The sequence below is a fragment of the Arachis ipaensis genome, chromosome B7 (assembly GCF_059453495.1).
Source record: "Arachis ipaensis isolate K30076 ecotype BB chromosome B7, ASM5945349v1, whole genome shotgun sequence".
Lineage (NCBI taxonomy): Eukaryota > Viridiplantae > Streptophyta > Magnoliopsida > Fabales > Fabaceae > Arachis > Arachis ipaensis.
The window spans coordinates 132,588,713-132,604,646 of record NC_142442.1 but is presented as its reverse complement, the minus strand read 5'-3'; the positions used below and the strand labels follow the sequence as shown (position 1 = coordinate 132,604,646).

The window sequence follows — 15,934 nt, the reverse complement described above, 5'->3', positions numbered from 1 at the left end:
GGAAAGTTATCAACGGGAATCAATTTCAAAATAAGAGAGAGAAACAGGCCAATGATAGCATTGCGGTGGTGCAACGATGCCGAATGCAGGTTACATCTCTGAACATCGTTGCCGTCTGGAGCAGCACAGTTTCCCAAATCATCAATTCTGACAAAGTGGTGAGAATTGGTTTGCTTATAACGATTCCGCAAGATGTCCCAATGTCTTCAAAACTACATCTTATGCTATGTGTAAGCAATTACATGTGGCAGACAATTGTTACAAGTCAATATAACCTTCATCAAAGTCAATTTCATTAAGCTCTTGATTTTGGTAGAGTATAGAAAGTAGAAACAAAGAAAATCTAGAAGCTAAGACAAATAGGCACTAACTCGCAGAAGTTGTGCAACTACTGTTGGAGGAAACAAAATGATTAGGAGGTCATTCCTTTGCGCTACACCGCCTCACGTTAAAGCATCGGCACATTTGTTTGAATTCCTAGGAATCAAGACACAACAAACCTGCCAAGCACGCCTTAGAAGCCCATGAATTGCAAAAATCAGCCACTAAGCATATGGACCCATTTGCCCGGTGACACTGGCACAAGGAAAAAGCCTCCTAGAAATCCATCTCGTGCACAATACTACGGAAGCCATGCTATGAGGATAGCTCAGCCCACTCTTTGTCGCAATCTCAAATGGAGTAATGTCTGCATAGAAAGTCTTCCCAACAAATCCCAGCACCCAATTCGCACCAACATTTATCTTAAGAGGTACCATCACCAAACAAAGAACCATCAACATTCAATTTTATTGCACCTAAAGGAGGAGAAATCCAACGATCCACGAAGCCAGTGAGGAGTAACTCAGCACAAATAATATGAATATCAAAGAAAGACTTAAGAATGTAATGAAGCAAAGATGGAGAGACTAGTGCCATGATCATTAAGCTCTTGCTTATTCCTATTAAAAATTACATCTTTCTATCCTCACGCATCACTGAAGAGACTCCCCATAAGCTATATTTTTGCTCTTGTGCTATTCTGGTCGCATCAATAATAGCATTTCTGACAATTACGTCATGCACGCCAGCTATGCAGTCCCCTTCGGTTAACCACTCTATCCATATTTTCAACAGCAAAAACAAGGGGCAGAAAAGGCCATTGGTAATGTAAAGACACTTATCATAGAAAGATTTCAAATTATTTGCCTTCACAAGAGGTAATGACAATAAAATTAGAGCCTACAAGAGTTTAAATTTTAAGGGTTATTGCTATTAAGCACCCTTAAGGCCTTTGTAAAAGTTTCAAAAATAGTAAGATGTTTACATTTTGAAGACTTCAATGCATTCTGTGCACTGAAGATTTAAAAATATACTTTTTATTAAACCTTAACAAGTGCCCTTACTCATTAGCAAAACCCAAAGTTTAAATATTCAATCTAAAAATTGATAAAAAGTTGAGATAGATGCTCACTATTCGAGTCCGGTAAAATTAGCTTTAATTCTTTACGTTAAAATTTTACCAGTAGATTCAGCTGATTTTCAAAATACCCGTTTTCATGTCTGAATAAGGAGACATCGTAATGAAAGCTTCACTTCAACCTTTTGTCCATTTCTTACCCAGATGTTCAAACCAGGATACCTGCTTTCACTATGAATTGTTATGAAGTTAACGTCATAATGATATCCTGCAAGAACAATTTCTTCTTGACCATAATTTTTAAGGTCTGTCCCTGCAAGTCTCAGGTTTCATTTTTCTCCGTCAAAATGTTCATGGAGGTTTAGCAGAACATTTAAACATATGCAAGAGAAACTATTTTGTCAACTTTTGAAGTGCGGCAAATAATTAGATCGGATTCTATAGTCTACATCACAAAATGTTAGAAAAAATCTCCACAAGAACATGAACCTCCGCTGAAACAATGGAATCTGTTATTATCCCTAATGGTTATCTTTCTCCCTGTAAATTTGGAAATAAGTTTTATGGCCTCATGACAATCACCACATACGCATAGATTTTTAACAACACGAATGATGTTATTTGCCCCAATATTGATTAGGGAAAATGCAACGGCTAATTTCTCACTGTGACAGCCAAGGAAGTACTCCTTTTCCTTTTCCTCTATATCAAAGAACACAAACTCAGTAGTCGGACTATAACCGACTTCTCTCAATTCCTTAAACAAACTTTCAAGTTTTTTATATATCTTTGGTGACATAGGATGGGAAGTATCTCCTACAAGGAATTCATGAACAACCCCATCCACTTCAAACCAACTACACCCAAGTAATTTTTGCATTCCCATCTATGACTTGCTTTAACATGGGTTCTGCCAATTTAGTGTCACGATGCAACCGCATCCTCCCAATAATGCCCCCAAAACAATAGTATTCGGTTTCATTGCCATACTCTTGTTCAAATTATGTGCTTCAACCAACAAGCCTACACGGGATAGAAGATCCACCATGCATCCATAATGCTCGATAGTAGGACTTAAAGAAAATACTTGACTCATGCTATCGAAATATCGTCAACCATCATTAACCAAACCAGCATGGGTACACCCGCAAAGTTAGCCGACAAAATTATTCCCATCTGGTTGAATTCCATACTTCTCCATTTGTCCAAATACCCCAAATGTGGCCCAAACATATCCGTTCATAGCCAGTTCAGAAATTACGGCGTTGAACACCACACGGTCCTTTCCCTTCATCATTCTGAAAATATCCACCGCGCTTGTAATGCTTCCACATTTAGCATAAAAGTCAATCAAGGCAATGCTTGTACAGGATTTAGCAAAAACTCATCAACATCCATCAATCCCAAAGCCCAATTCCCTAACTCCAGTGCTCCCAACCTCGCACATGCAGAAAGAACACCCACCATGGCATAGCAATTAGGCCTTAGATTCTCCATCTGCATCTCAAAGAACAAGTCAAATGCTTCCTTAGGAAGCCTGTTGGATTCATATCCCTGAATCATGGCACTCCAACAAACAATATCCCTCTCAACCATTCCATAAAAAACCTGCAGCGCCTTCTCCATGCTCCCGCACTTGGCATACATGTGAACCGAAGAAGTCAACACAAACACATTCCTATGGAAACCACTCTCAGTTATATAATTATCAAACCACTCTCCACTAGCCAAGTCCCCTAACTGAGAACACGAATACAAAATCTGAACGAGAGTGAAATTATTCAACTTTACGCCCACCTCTAGCAACTCTCTAAACAAACCAACTGCTTTCTCGTGAAGGCCACACCCAATATACCCACAGATAATAGCAGTCCACGAAACAACATTCTTCTCAAAAATACATTAAACACCTTTCGTGCATCCTTTACGTACCCACATTTTGAATACAAACAAAAAAGACTTGTCTTGACAAACACGTCACAATCGAATCCCATTTTCACAAGCGAATTGAGCTTGACGCCAAATGGAAATTCCGCCAGCCTGGCACACGCTCTGAGTACAAAAGCGAACGTTTAGTTGTCTGGCAAGAACCCGGCGCTGCGCATTGAGTTGTAAAACAGAACGGCGTCGTCAAATGAGTCGCTGGAGACCGTTCCACGAATCATAGTGTTAAAGAGGTATATCTTAGGGATTTTGGATTGGGAGAAGATGCGCTTGGCATAGGGCGTGTTGTGAAAGAAAAATGAATACTGGAGGATGATGTTGAAAAGATAGTTATCATGGTCGATGTTGAGGCAGAGTAGGCGGCAATGGGCGGTCTTGAGGTGGTTGAAGGAGTTTAGGCCATGGAGGAGGCAGTGCTTGAGCTCTATTTCCGCCATGGGAAGTCATCAACGGGAATCAACTTCAAAACAGGAGAGAGAAACAGGCCAATGATAGCATGTGCGGTGGTGCAACGATGCCGAATGCAGGTTACATCTCTGAACGTCGTCGCCGTCTAGAGCAGCACAGTTTCCCAAAGCATCAACTCTGACCAAGTGGTAAGAATTGGTTTGCTTATAGCGATTCCGCAAGATGTCCCAATGTCTTCGAAACTGCATCTTATGTTATGTTTAAATAATTACATGTGGCAGACAATTGTTACAAGTCAATATAACCTTCATCAAAGTCAATTTCATTAAGCTCTTGATTTTGGTAGAGTATAGAAAGTAGAAACAAAGAAAATCTAGCAGCTAAGACAAATAAGCACCAACTCGCAGAAGTTGTGCAACCACTGTTGGAGGAAACGCAACGATTTGGAGGTTATTCCTTTGCGCTACACCACCTCAAGTTAAAGCATTGGCGCATTTGTTTGAATTTCTAGGAATTAAGACACAACAAACCTACCAAGCACGCCTTAGAAGCCCATGAATTGCAAAAATCAGCCACTAAGCATATGGACCCATTTGCCCGGTGACACTGGCGCAAGGAAAAAGCCTCCCAAAAATCCATCTCATGCACAATACTACGGAAGCCATGCTATCAGGATAGCTCAGCCCACTCTTTGCTGCAATCTCAACCAGAGTAATGTCTGCATAAAAAGTCCTCCCAACAAATCCCAGCCATCAATTCGCACCAACAATTTTGTTAAGAGGTACCATCACCAAACAAACAACCATCAACATTCAACTTTACTGCACCTAAAGGAGGAGAAAGCCAACGATCCACGAAGCCAGTGAGGACTAACTCAGCACAAACAATATGAAAATCAAAGAAAGACTTAAGAATGTAATGAAGCAAAGATGGAGAGACTAGTGCCATGATCATTAAGCTCTTGCTTATTCCTATTAAAGATTACATCTTTCTATCCTCACTCATCATTGAAGAGACTCCCCATAATCTATATTTTTGCTCTTGTGCTATTCTGGTTGCATCAAAAATAGCATTTCTGATAATTACGTCATGTACGCCAGCTATGCAGTCCCCTTCGATTAACCACTCTATCCATATTTTGCAACAGTAAAAACAAGGGACAAAAAAGGCCATTGGTAATGTCAAGAGGTAATGACAATAAAACTAGAGCCTACAATAGTTTAAATTTTAAGGGTTCTTGCTATTAAGCGCCCTTAAGGCCCTTGTAAAAGTTTCAAAAAAATAGTAAGATTTTTACATTTTGAATACTTCAATGCATTCTGTGCACTGAAGATTTAAAAACAAACTTTTTATTAAGCCTTAACAAGTGCCCTTACTCATTAGCAAAACCCAAAGTTTAAATATTCAATCTAACAATTGATAAAAATTTGAGATAGATGCTCACTACTTGAGTCAAGTAAAATTAACTTTAATTCTTTACGTTGAAATTTTACCAGTAGATTCAGCTGATTTTCGAATTACCCGTTTTCCTGTCTGAATAAGGAGACATCGTAATGAAAGCTTCATTTCAACATTTTGTCCATTTCTTAACCAGATGTTCAAACCAGGAAACCTGCTTCCACTATGAATTGTTATGAAGTTAACATCATAGTGATATCCTGCAAGAACAATTCCTTCTTGACCATAATTTTGAAGGTCTATCCCTGCAAGTCTCAGGTTTCAGTTTCCTCCGTCAAAATGTTCATGGTGGTTTAGCAGAACATTTTAACATATGCAAGAGAAACTATTTTGTCAACTTTTGAAGTGCAGCAAACAATTAAATCGGATTCTATACTAGTCGACACCATAAAATATTACCAATAATCTCCACAAGAACATGAACCTTCTCTGAAACAATGGAATCTGTTATTATCCCTAATGATTATCTCTTTCCCTGTAACTTTAGAAATAAGTTTTATGGCCTCATGACAATGACCACATACGCATAGATTTTTAACAACACGAATGATGTCATTTGCCCCAGTATTGATCAGGAAAAATACAACGGCTAATTTCTGACTATGACAGCCAAGGAAGTACTCCTTCTCCTTTTCCTCTATATCAAAGAACACAAACTCAATAGTCGAACTATAACCGACTTCTCTTAATTCCTTAAACAAACTTTCAAGTTTTTCATATATCTTTGCTGACATAGGATAGGAAGTATCTCCTACAAGAAATTCATGAACAACCCCATCCACTTCAACCCAACTACACCCAGGTAATTTTTGCATTCCCTTCTCGTTCAGCGTTAACCTAACTTTTTCTGCTTCATCCCATCTATGACTTGCTTTAACATGGGTTCTGCCAATTTAGTATCACAATACAACCACATCCTCCCAATAATGCCCCCAAAATAATAGTATTCGATTTTATTGGCATACTGTTGTTCAAATTATGTGCTTCAACCAACAAGCCTACACGGGATAGAAGATCCACCGTGCATCCATAATGCTCGATAGTAGGACTTAAAGAAAAGACATGACTTATGCTATTGAAATATCGCCGACCATCATTAACCCAGCTTGAGTACACCCACAAAGTATGCTAACAAAAGTGTTCCCATCTGGCTGAATTCCATACTTCTCCATTTGTGCAAATTCCCCAAATATGGCCCGAACATGCCTGTTCATAGTTAGTTAAGAAATTATGGCGTTGAACATCACACGATCCTTTTCCTTCATCATTATGAAAATATCCACCGCTTGTGCAATGCTTCCACATTTAGCATAAAAGTCAATCAAGGCAATGCCTAGTACAAGATTCAACAAAAACTCATTAGCATCCAACATTTCCTTAGCCCAATTCCCCAACTCCAGTGCTCCCAACCTCACACATGCAGAAAGAACTCCCACCATGGCATAACAATCAGGTCTCAGATTCTCCCTCTGCATCTCAAAGAACAAGTCATGTGCTTCCTTAGGAAGCCCATCAGATGCATAGCCCTTAATCATGGCACTCCAACAAATAATACCCCTCTCAACCATTCCATAAAAAAGCTGACGCGCCTTCTCCATGCTCCCGCACTTGGCATACATGTCAACCAAAGAAATCAACACAAACACATTCCTATGGAAACCACTCTCAGTTATATACTTATCAATCCACTCTCCACTAGCCAAGTCCTCTAACTGAGACGGGGGGCAGGGGGCATGTCCCCACCCCATGGGGTTCAACACTCACATCAATCAAAGACTTTGTCAAAAGTAAAAAAGAACAGTTTTTGAAGTTTTCAATAACTTCCTTCTGCTCCTCATTAATTTATTTATTTACAATTTTGTTTGGATAACACTCTCTTATAACAGCAACAAAAATATTTTAATAACACAGAAATAATGTAAAAAAAATACCGAAATTTGATTTACAAGATAGATTACAAAATGGATTTTCACCATATGCATTTAAGCCATGGGCATCTTTATTTTGTCAAGGGTGATGTGAATTACACTATACTGTGTGTCCAGTGTGCTTTTGTACAAATTAAATGAATATGCCAATTTTTTCAGGAGCTTATACGACACATTCAAGGCTGAGATATGCCTCATAGCAGCAAATCCCGATTCTTCGACAATAGCTTTCATGTCATTGCTCATCTTGCTAAATAAATCAGAAATAAATTTTGTGGAGTACCTCAAATCATGAGCTTTTTGTACATAAATAAAAATTATGTTTCATAACTATATTTATAAAATAGAAATGGATTGTTCTAACATATATATATATGCTTAGTTGATATTTTGGTCATTTTTCCTTTGTGATGCTCCTCTCAGCAAATCTCTTAATTGTCATTTTTTCTATAAGGAATAAAAAAATAGGTTAATAAGTAACAACAACACTAAGTGCACCTCAATTCACATGAAATGCACTGAAAGTTACATCAAATGCACCGAAAGTATTTCTTGATTACATCACATAATTTCAGTTCAAAAAGACATGTAAATCAATCAAACATGCATAAAATAACACCAGAAGTACTACAACAACATTATTCTATGGGATAGTTACAGTAAATCCATGAACAAATCCCTCAAACTTAGTTTCAAAATATGCAAATCCCTCAAACATGGACAAAAATACATGCAAATCACTTAAACATGCACAAAATGACACCAAAAGCATAATAACAATATTTTGTTGCCTAGTTACAATAAAAAGAGGACAACAATGCCAATTGCACCTCTATTCAGGTAAAATGCATCGAAAATTGTTACTATTACTACATACAAACTCAGTTCAAAATATGCAAACACTCAAACATACATAAAAACACATTTAAATTCCTCAAACACATGTAAATATAGGTTAAAATATACAAGAAACACTACAATAACATTTTTACATCGACTTAACACAGTTATCACCAAATGAACAGTATATGAGAACAGTAATATTTACTTTAATGCAAGAACACAAAATGAATCTATTAAATAAATAAAAATATGACTATCTAGTGTTTCACGATTGAAAATGCGAAAGAGAAAAGTGAAAAAAATGGACGATTAGTAAACAGTACCTTCAATAATCTTTTGTATTCTGTTTCTGTGTTTCTTGGTGAAGATTTCGAATGTAGCTTTGAGATTTCCTTGAGTTTTTGTGAAGATTTTGAGAAATTATTTAGAGATTTTGAGCGATGTTTAAATAAGTTTGTTTCAGTTTTGACTTTTGATCGAGAGAGATGAAGCGTTCTTCATATTAAGCTTTGTGCTACTGAACAATTGAACGGACGCGTGTTTATACGCTCTTGAACTCGATATTGGTTTTTGTTGGATTTGAACTAATTTAGTTAGGTTTAAATGACAAAAAAAAATTGTATATGTAGTATAACTGTTTAAAAATAGTATAGTAAACGAATTAAATTTTCTAAAATGTTAATAAAAGATAAGAAACTAATTTATCTAATATTATAAAAATATAGGAACAATTTGTCAAATTGTTTTATTAGAAACTAATTGATCTAATACAAAATAATTCTGAGACCAATTTAAAATCACTCTTATTTTATTGATGCATTTCTTCTATCTACTTAAATAGCGTTTTGTGTATATGAAATGAGTTCTTTTTATTTATTCATCTATTCTATTAACCTAAGTTACTTTTATTTTTTTTCCAAGAGTAAATAAATTAATCCAGTTCAATATACATTATATGTTTCAAGTCGTTCGTTTTAAAAGCATCCAATTCCAAATCAGAGTGCAGCTTTATAAAATTGGATTCTCTCTTGTTTTTTTTTTTATTTGACATATAAAATATAATTTTTTGTTATATATTTTATAGGTAGAATTTAAAAATATATAAAAAAATATAAAAAATTATATTTTATATTGTCCATTAAAAAATTGAGAAAATCATTTTCTAAGACTAAATTTAGTTTAAAAAACAGAATAAGATAAGATATGAGAATAAGAAATAAAAGACAGAAATATAAAAATTAATATTTTTGTATTTTGTTTAATAATAAACTAAAATAAATTATGAAAGTCTAATTTATTTTATTTTTTGATTCAAAAATTAAAAAAATATAATAATAAAAAATATAATTATTAAAAATAATAAAAATAATAAAAAATAAATCATATTTTTTATTAATATTTTCATATTTAATAAATATAAAATATCTTTAAATAAAATACTTTTATTTATATCTCATATTTATTAAATATGATTTTATGTTTCTGTAATTCTATTTTAATATTGGATTAACCACCAAAAACGTTCCCAAATTATTCAGACGCTGACAAAAATGTCCCTGAATTTTACTATCGACAAAAATGCTTTTAAATAATTTAAAAACACAACAACAATACCCAACAATAAATATATATTTTCAAACAATGCCTTAGAGATTGAATTTTGATGTGATTTTTTACAAACATAATTAAAAAAAAGAGATATTATTATTCTTAAAATTTGGAAATTTTTTTTCTAAGTATATATTTTTTGGTGATTTTTTAAAAGTATTATTAGTTGTTAACAAAAAAATTACAAAAAAATATATACTCAATGAAAAATCACCAAATTTTAAAGATAATAGTGTAGGATTACAAATGTTCATAACACGCAGCGGAAGTAATAAAGTAATCCTATTGATCTATTTTGTGCTTAAAACTTTATTGAAATAAGATGGGTTAGATGTCAATACCTGAGTACCCTAGTGAATGAAAACTTTCTCCTTCGATAGTACGAAGGTACTATGTGTATCCACACCGAGACTGATCCTTGTTGTCAACTCCTTGACCAATGTATTTAACTGAGAAATTTCTTGCAACTCCTTGCACCAGCAATTCTTCACTAAGAATTGGAATATTTGTGTATGTGGAGGTAAAAGAAAAACTTGTGTATTCTTTCTTTTATCATATACACATATATATAGTATGAGATTGGTGACTGATTTGTGAATCAAATTACAATTTAATTTGAAACAGAATCAGTTAGGATCTTATCCATATTTAAAACTCATCATAGAATAAATAATTAATTATTTAATATTCTCAATTATCATATTATTATATTTATGGTGCTAGCAAAGAATATAATAATATTCCATTTGAATTAATATAATTATTTATTTGATCTAATCAAAATAATAATTAAATGATTATTTACCAAGGATTAGAACACTCGTTAGTGTGTGACCCCATAGGTTCAATACTAAGCGGGTAGTAAATTAGTCATACTAAATTTACTAATCAAGGTTGGCATCTAGCAACGCTCCTTGACGACCCGATAGTATAAAGTAATAATATTTTTACTAAGAACCCAAGATGAACAAAAAATACAACTCCTTCCATCTTTTCAGCTTTTGGCTAACTTTTAGAGTACGGTTTAATTGTCAAACTCTAACTTGTTACCATTATTATAATGAATTATGAATGACTTAAGAAACTCATTTCTTAATTCATTCAAACCCCTTGGCCAAGGCATTGTTTATTTCATTCATTATAATCGTAGAGCTCAAACTCATTACCATAGTTGATGGATTCCATTTTGACTAATCATTAATTCTACAAGTATTTAAATCATACCCAATGTCCATTCAACTAGCACCGTAGGGTGTTAGGTGTCCGGAATCAAAGTATAATAAATACATTGTCAATTACTATGATAGTCGCAGGTCAAAGGAAAATTCTAATATTATATGTTCATCATAAGAATATCCTATTGACAAATATACGGTAACTATAACCATTAGGAATTCTTAGAGTGAGTCAGTTCAATGGTTATATCTCTATATATACCATTTATATATATAATTTAATAAATGAGATCTATTAATCTTCATCCAATGAAGACTATTATATATATATATATATATATATATATATATTAATATATATATTAATCTATCCGAATCACTAATGTCCCATTTTTAGTGATTCTACGATTAAGAACAATTTAAATTAAAAGTACTCAAAAAACGTATATCTCATTATTATGATCCATATCGTAATTATTCGTTTCTAATTTTAATTAAGGACACTATCATAAATTATAAAAGTTTATTCTTATAAAAATAATAATAATAATTCACAATAATATTTTATTGGACATACACACTTATCTCCAACAATCTCCCACTTGCACTAGAGCCAATGACAGATTGGATCTAGGGCATACATGTATTTCCAACAAAATCTCCCACTTGCACTAGAGCCAATCAGTCATATATTTCAATCCCAATTCCCACATGTGCTTATCAAACTCTTTTGATCCAAGTGCCTTATTGAATGGGTCTGCTGCATTATCCTTCCCAGCAACCTTTTGAATTTCAACGTCTCCACGTTCAATGATCTCTCTTATCAAATGATACCTTCTCAAGATATGCTTAGATTTTTGATGTGATCTTGGCTCTTTTGCTTGTGCAATGGCTCCATTATTGTCGCACAGTAATGGAAGTGGTTCTTTAATTGAAGGCACCACATCAAGCTTGTTTATGAACTTCTTCATCCACACAGCTTCTTTAGCAGCCTCACTTGCTGCTATGTATTCAGCTTCAGTTGTTGAATCAGCTACAGTAGCTTGTTTGGAACTTTTCCAACTCATTGCACCACCGTTTAAGGTAAAAACATAACCTGAAGTAGATTTGCTATCATCTTTGTCTGAGGTAAAACTTGCGTCAGTGAACCCTTTTGGTATAAGTTCAGAATCTCCATAGATGAGGAATTGGTCTTTGGTTCTTCTTAAATATTTAAGAATGGATTTAACCACCTTCCAATGTTCCTTACCTGGATTTGCCTGATATCGACTGACTACTCCTAGCGCATATGCGACATCAGGACGTGTACATGTCATGGTATACATGATAGCTCCCACTGCACTAGCATATGGTATTCTACTCATGCGTACTCTCTCTTCAGAAGTTTTAGGACAATCCTTTCTACTAAGAGTAATTCCAGTGCCTATTGGTAAATAGCCTTTTTTGGAGTTTTCCATGTTATACCTTTTCAATATGGTATCAATGTACATAGATTGTGAGAGTCCGAGCAACCTTTTAGATCTATCTCTATAGATCTTTATTCCTAGAATATAGGCTGCTTCTCCCAAATCTTTCATGGAGAATTGTTGAGATAGCCAAGTTTTGGTATTTTGCAATGCTGGTACATCATTTCCTATTAGTAATATGTCATCAACATAGAGTACTAAAAAAATGACTGTACTCCCACTAAATTTTTTGTATATGCAAGGATCCTCTTCACACCGGATAAAATCGAACTTTTCGATTGTCTTATTAAAGCAAATGTTCCAACTTCTAGAAGCTTGCTTTAGCCCATAAATGGCGTGTTGCAGCTTACAAACTTTACTATGATCAGACTGAAGTGTGAAACCTTCAGGTTGTGTCATGTACACTTCCTCTTTGAGTTCTCCATTAAGAAAAGTTATTTTCACATCCATTTGCCATATTTCATAATCATAGTAAGCTGCTATAGCAAGTAGAATCCGAATAGATTTGAGCATTGCCACAGGAGAAAATGTTTCTTCATAATATATTCCCTCCTTTTGACGGTATCCCTTGGCAACTAGACGGGTTTTATAGGTCTCTACCTTACCATCTGCTCCAATCTTTTTCTTGTAAACCCATTTGCAACCAATAGGTTTGATGTCTTTTGAGAGTTCAACCAAAGTCCAAACATTGTTGATCCTCATAGACTCTATTTCGGATTCCATGGCACTCTGCCATTTTAGACTTTCGGAACTTTGCATTGCCTCTTCATAAGTCTTAGGATCATTATCATCATAATCGATCCCATTTTCCACATCATCTTGCACCATTAGGTTTAGCCTTAGTGGTGGACGATGTTCTCTTGTGGACCGTCGAAGAGGTAGTTCTTGTACCAAAGGTAGTTCAAGGATTGGTTCATTAATCTCTCTTTGAACTACTATTGGTTCGTTATCCTCAACTCTTGAAGATGATAAATTTGGTGTTAGTTTGAGTACATCCAAAGTTGGTTGCTCACCTTGAATTTCATATTCTTGAGCTTGTACTATTTCATTGGTTTAATTTCTTGAACTTCATCAAGTTCTATTTCTTCACCTTGTCTTCCTTCAGAAAGAAATTCATTTTCTAAAAAGGTTCCACCTCTTGCCACAAACACTTTGTGATCAGAAGGGTGATAGAAATAATAACCCATTGTTTCTTTAGGGTAACCAATGAATCTACATTTATCGGACCTAGCATCAAGTTTATTACTTTGCAATTTCTTAACATATGCTGGACATCCCCAAACTCTAATGTGCTTGAGATTTGGTTTTCGTCCTTTCCATATCTCATATGGTGTTGAAGAAACTGCTTTAGTGGGTACTTTATTTAGCAAATATGCTGCTGTTTCTAAAGCATAGCCCCATAAATTCAATGGAAGATCAGTAAAACCCATCATGGATTGAACCATATCTAATAAAGTTCGATTCCTCCTCTCTGAAACACCATTGTGTTGTGGAGTACCGGGAGGTGTCCATTGAGAAAGAATCCCATTTTTCTTTAAGTACTCAAGAAAATTATCATTTAGATATTCTCTTCCTCTATCAGATCTAAGCACCTTAATGCTTTTACCTGTTTGATTTTCAACTTCACTGCGAAAAATTTTGAACATTTCAAATGACTCAGATTTATGTTTCATAAGATACACAAAGCCATATCTAGACATATCATCAGTGAAAGTGATAAAATAGGAATATCCTCCTTTGGCTTGAATTTTCATTGGTCCACAAACATCTGTATGTATTAGTCCCAATAATTCTGTAGCCCTTTCTCCATGTCCCATAAATGGAGTTTTGGTCATTTTTCCTTTGAGACAGGATTCACAAGTTACATATGATTCATAATCATATTTGTTAAGGTAACCTTCTTTATGTAACTTAGAAATCCTTTTTTCTCCTATATGACCAAGTCTACAATGCCAAAGATATGATTCATTTACTTGATTATTCCTCTCTCTTTTGAGAGTAGAAACATGCATGACAGAATTACCATTTAAATCAGGAAGAATATAAATGCCATATTGGAGATAGTCATTTACGTATAAGTCATCACCATAATAAGTAGAACAAATGCCATTTTTAATATTAAAATAAAAACCACGTTTGTCCAATATAGAAACAGAAATAACATTTGCAACAAAATTAGGAACATAATGACAATTCTCCAATATTAATGTCTTGCCCGTAGGCATTGTTAAAGAAATAGATCCTATAGCTACAGCAGCAACATTTGCTCTGTTCCCGACTTGAAGGTAAGTTTCTCCCTTCTTCAGCCATCTGCTTACTCGTAGTCCCTGCAACGAATTGCAAATATTATGAGCACTTCCGGTATCTAATACCCATATAGAAGAATTAATAGTAGCTAAAGAAATCATGAAAACTGTTTTCAAGTATGTCTTACCTTCCTCTTTGGTTTTTAAAGAAGCAAGGTACTCCTTGCAGTTTCTTTTCCAATGACCTTTGCCTTTACAATAAAAGCATTCAGCATCATTTTTGTCAGCCTTTTCTTGTTTGCCCTTGGGTTTGGTCACACCACCTTTAGGTGCCATGGGTTCTCTTCTAAAATTATTCTTTCCATTTCCTTTTGCTTTCCACTTTCCTTTCTTCTTAGAAGAGCTGCCAACTACCATAGCAACTCCTTTCTTTTTCTCAGATGCAATTTGATTCTCATAATCAATTAGCATGTTGAGCATTTCATGAAGATCACAGCTTACTTTAATCATATTAAAGCTAACAATGAATTGTGAAAAGGTTTCTGGAAGAGATTGCAAGATCAAATCTTGTGAAAGTTCTTTGCCCAATTTGCATTCCAACTTCTCAAGTTGTTCAATAAGATCAATCATCTTAAGAACATGGGGTCCAACAGGAGAGTCCACATCAAGTGTGGATCTAAACAAAGTTTTGGACAATTGATATCGGGCCATCTTACTTTGTGCACCATACATCTTCTTAAGATGTTCAACAATAGTTGGTGGATCCATATCCTGATGTTGCCTTTGAAGATCAGAACCCATGGATGCCAGAATGATGCATTTGGCAGTAAGATAATTTTCCAAGTACTTCTCATAAACCTTGGTTGCCTCATTATCAATACCTCCATCCTCTTTAGGAACTGGGGCCGTTACAGCAGGCTTATCGATAATATCAATTAGCCTTTCATGCATGAGAACAATTCTCAAATTGCGATACCAATCATCATAATTGGCTCCAGCCAACTTGTTATTTTCAAGTATGCCACGCAGTGATAGAGTAGACATATTATTCATGAATCTAAAAGAAAAAAACAAATATAAGTACGTATTTACACATACAAATAACACTTTCTACAATAATTATTATTATAGAAAATTAAGAAATCTTTATTTCTTAAATTAAGTGTTAAAAAAATATTTAAAATCATGAATGAATATCTTGGTTGTCAAGTCATTACTCATACATTTTTAAACAGATGATTAAATGTATCACATACAATTTTAATCCCAAATAATTACCTGGTTTTCAGGTTATTATTTAATTGAATTATATTTTATACCCCTAGGTTGTCTAGGTTCAAGTAAAAATTAATTCATTCCATGTATTAAATACATATATATAAATTTTATCCTTGAGTACGAATCTCCTGGTTGTCAGGTAACTCCTCGTAAACAAAATATAAAATTTATTTATCCTTTT

General features: G+C 34.4%; 3 pseudogenes; all 3 read right to left on the bottom strand.

Moving 5' to 3' along the window:
• Positions 1 to 1,859: 1,859 nt before the first annotated feature.
• LOC107608656 (putative pentatricopeptide repeat-containing protein At3g08820 pseudogene) lies at positions 1,860 to 3,780 on the bottom strand (annotated as a pseudogene).
• A 1,824-nt stretch (positions 3,781 to 5,604) lies between these two features.
• LOC107607734 (putative pentatricopeptide repeat-containing protein At3g08820 pseudogene) lies at positions 5,605 to 6,957 on the bottom strand (annotated as a pseudogene).
• Positions 6,958 to 11,601: 4,644 nt separating this feature from the next.
• On the bottom strand, positions 11,602 to 12,127 carry LOC148554186 (secreted RxLR effector protein 161 pseudogene; annotated as a pseudogene).
• Positions 12,128 to 15,934: the final 3,807 nt, after the last annotated feature.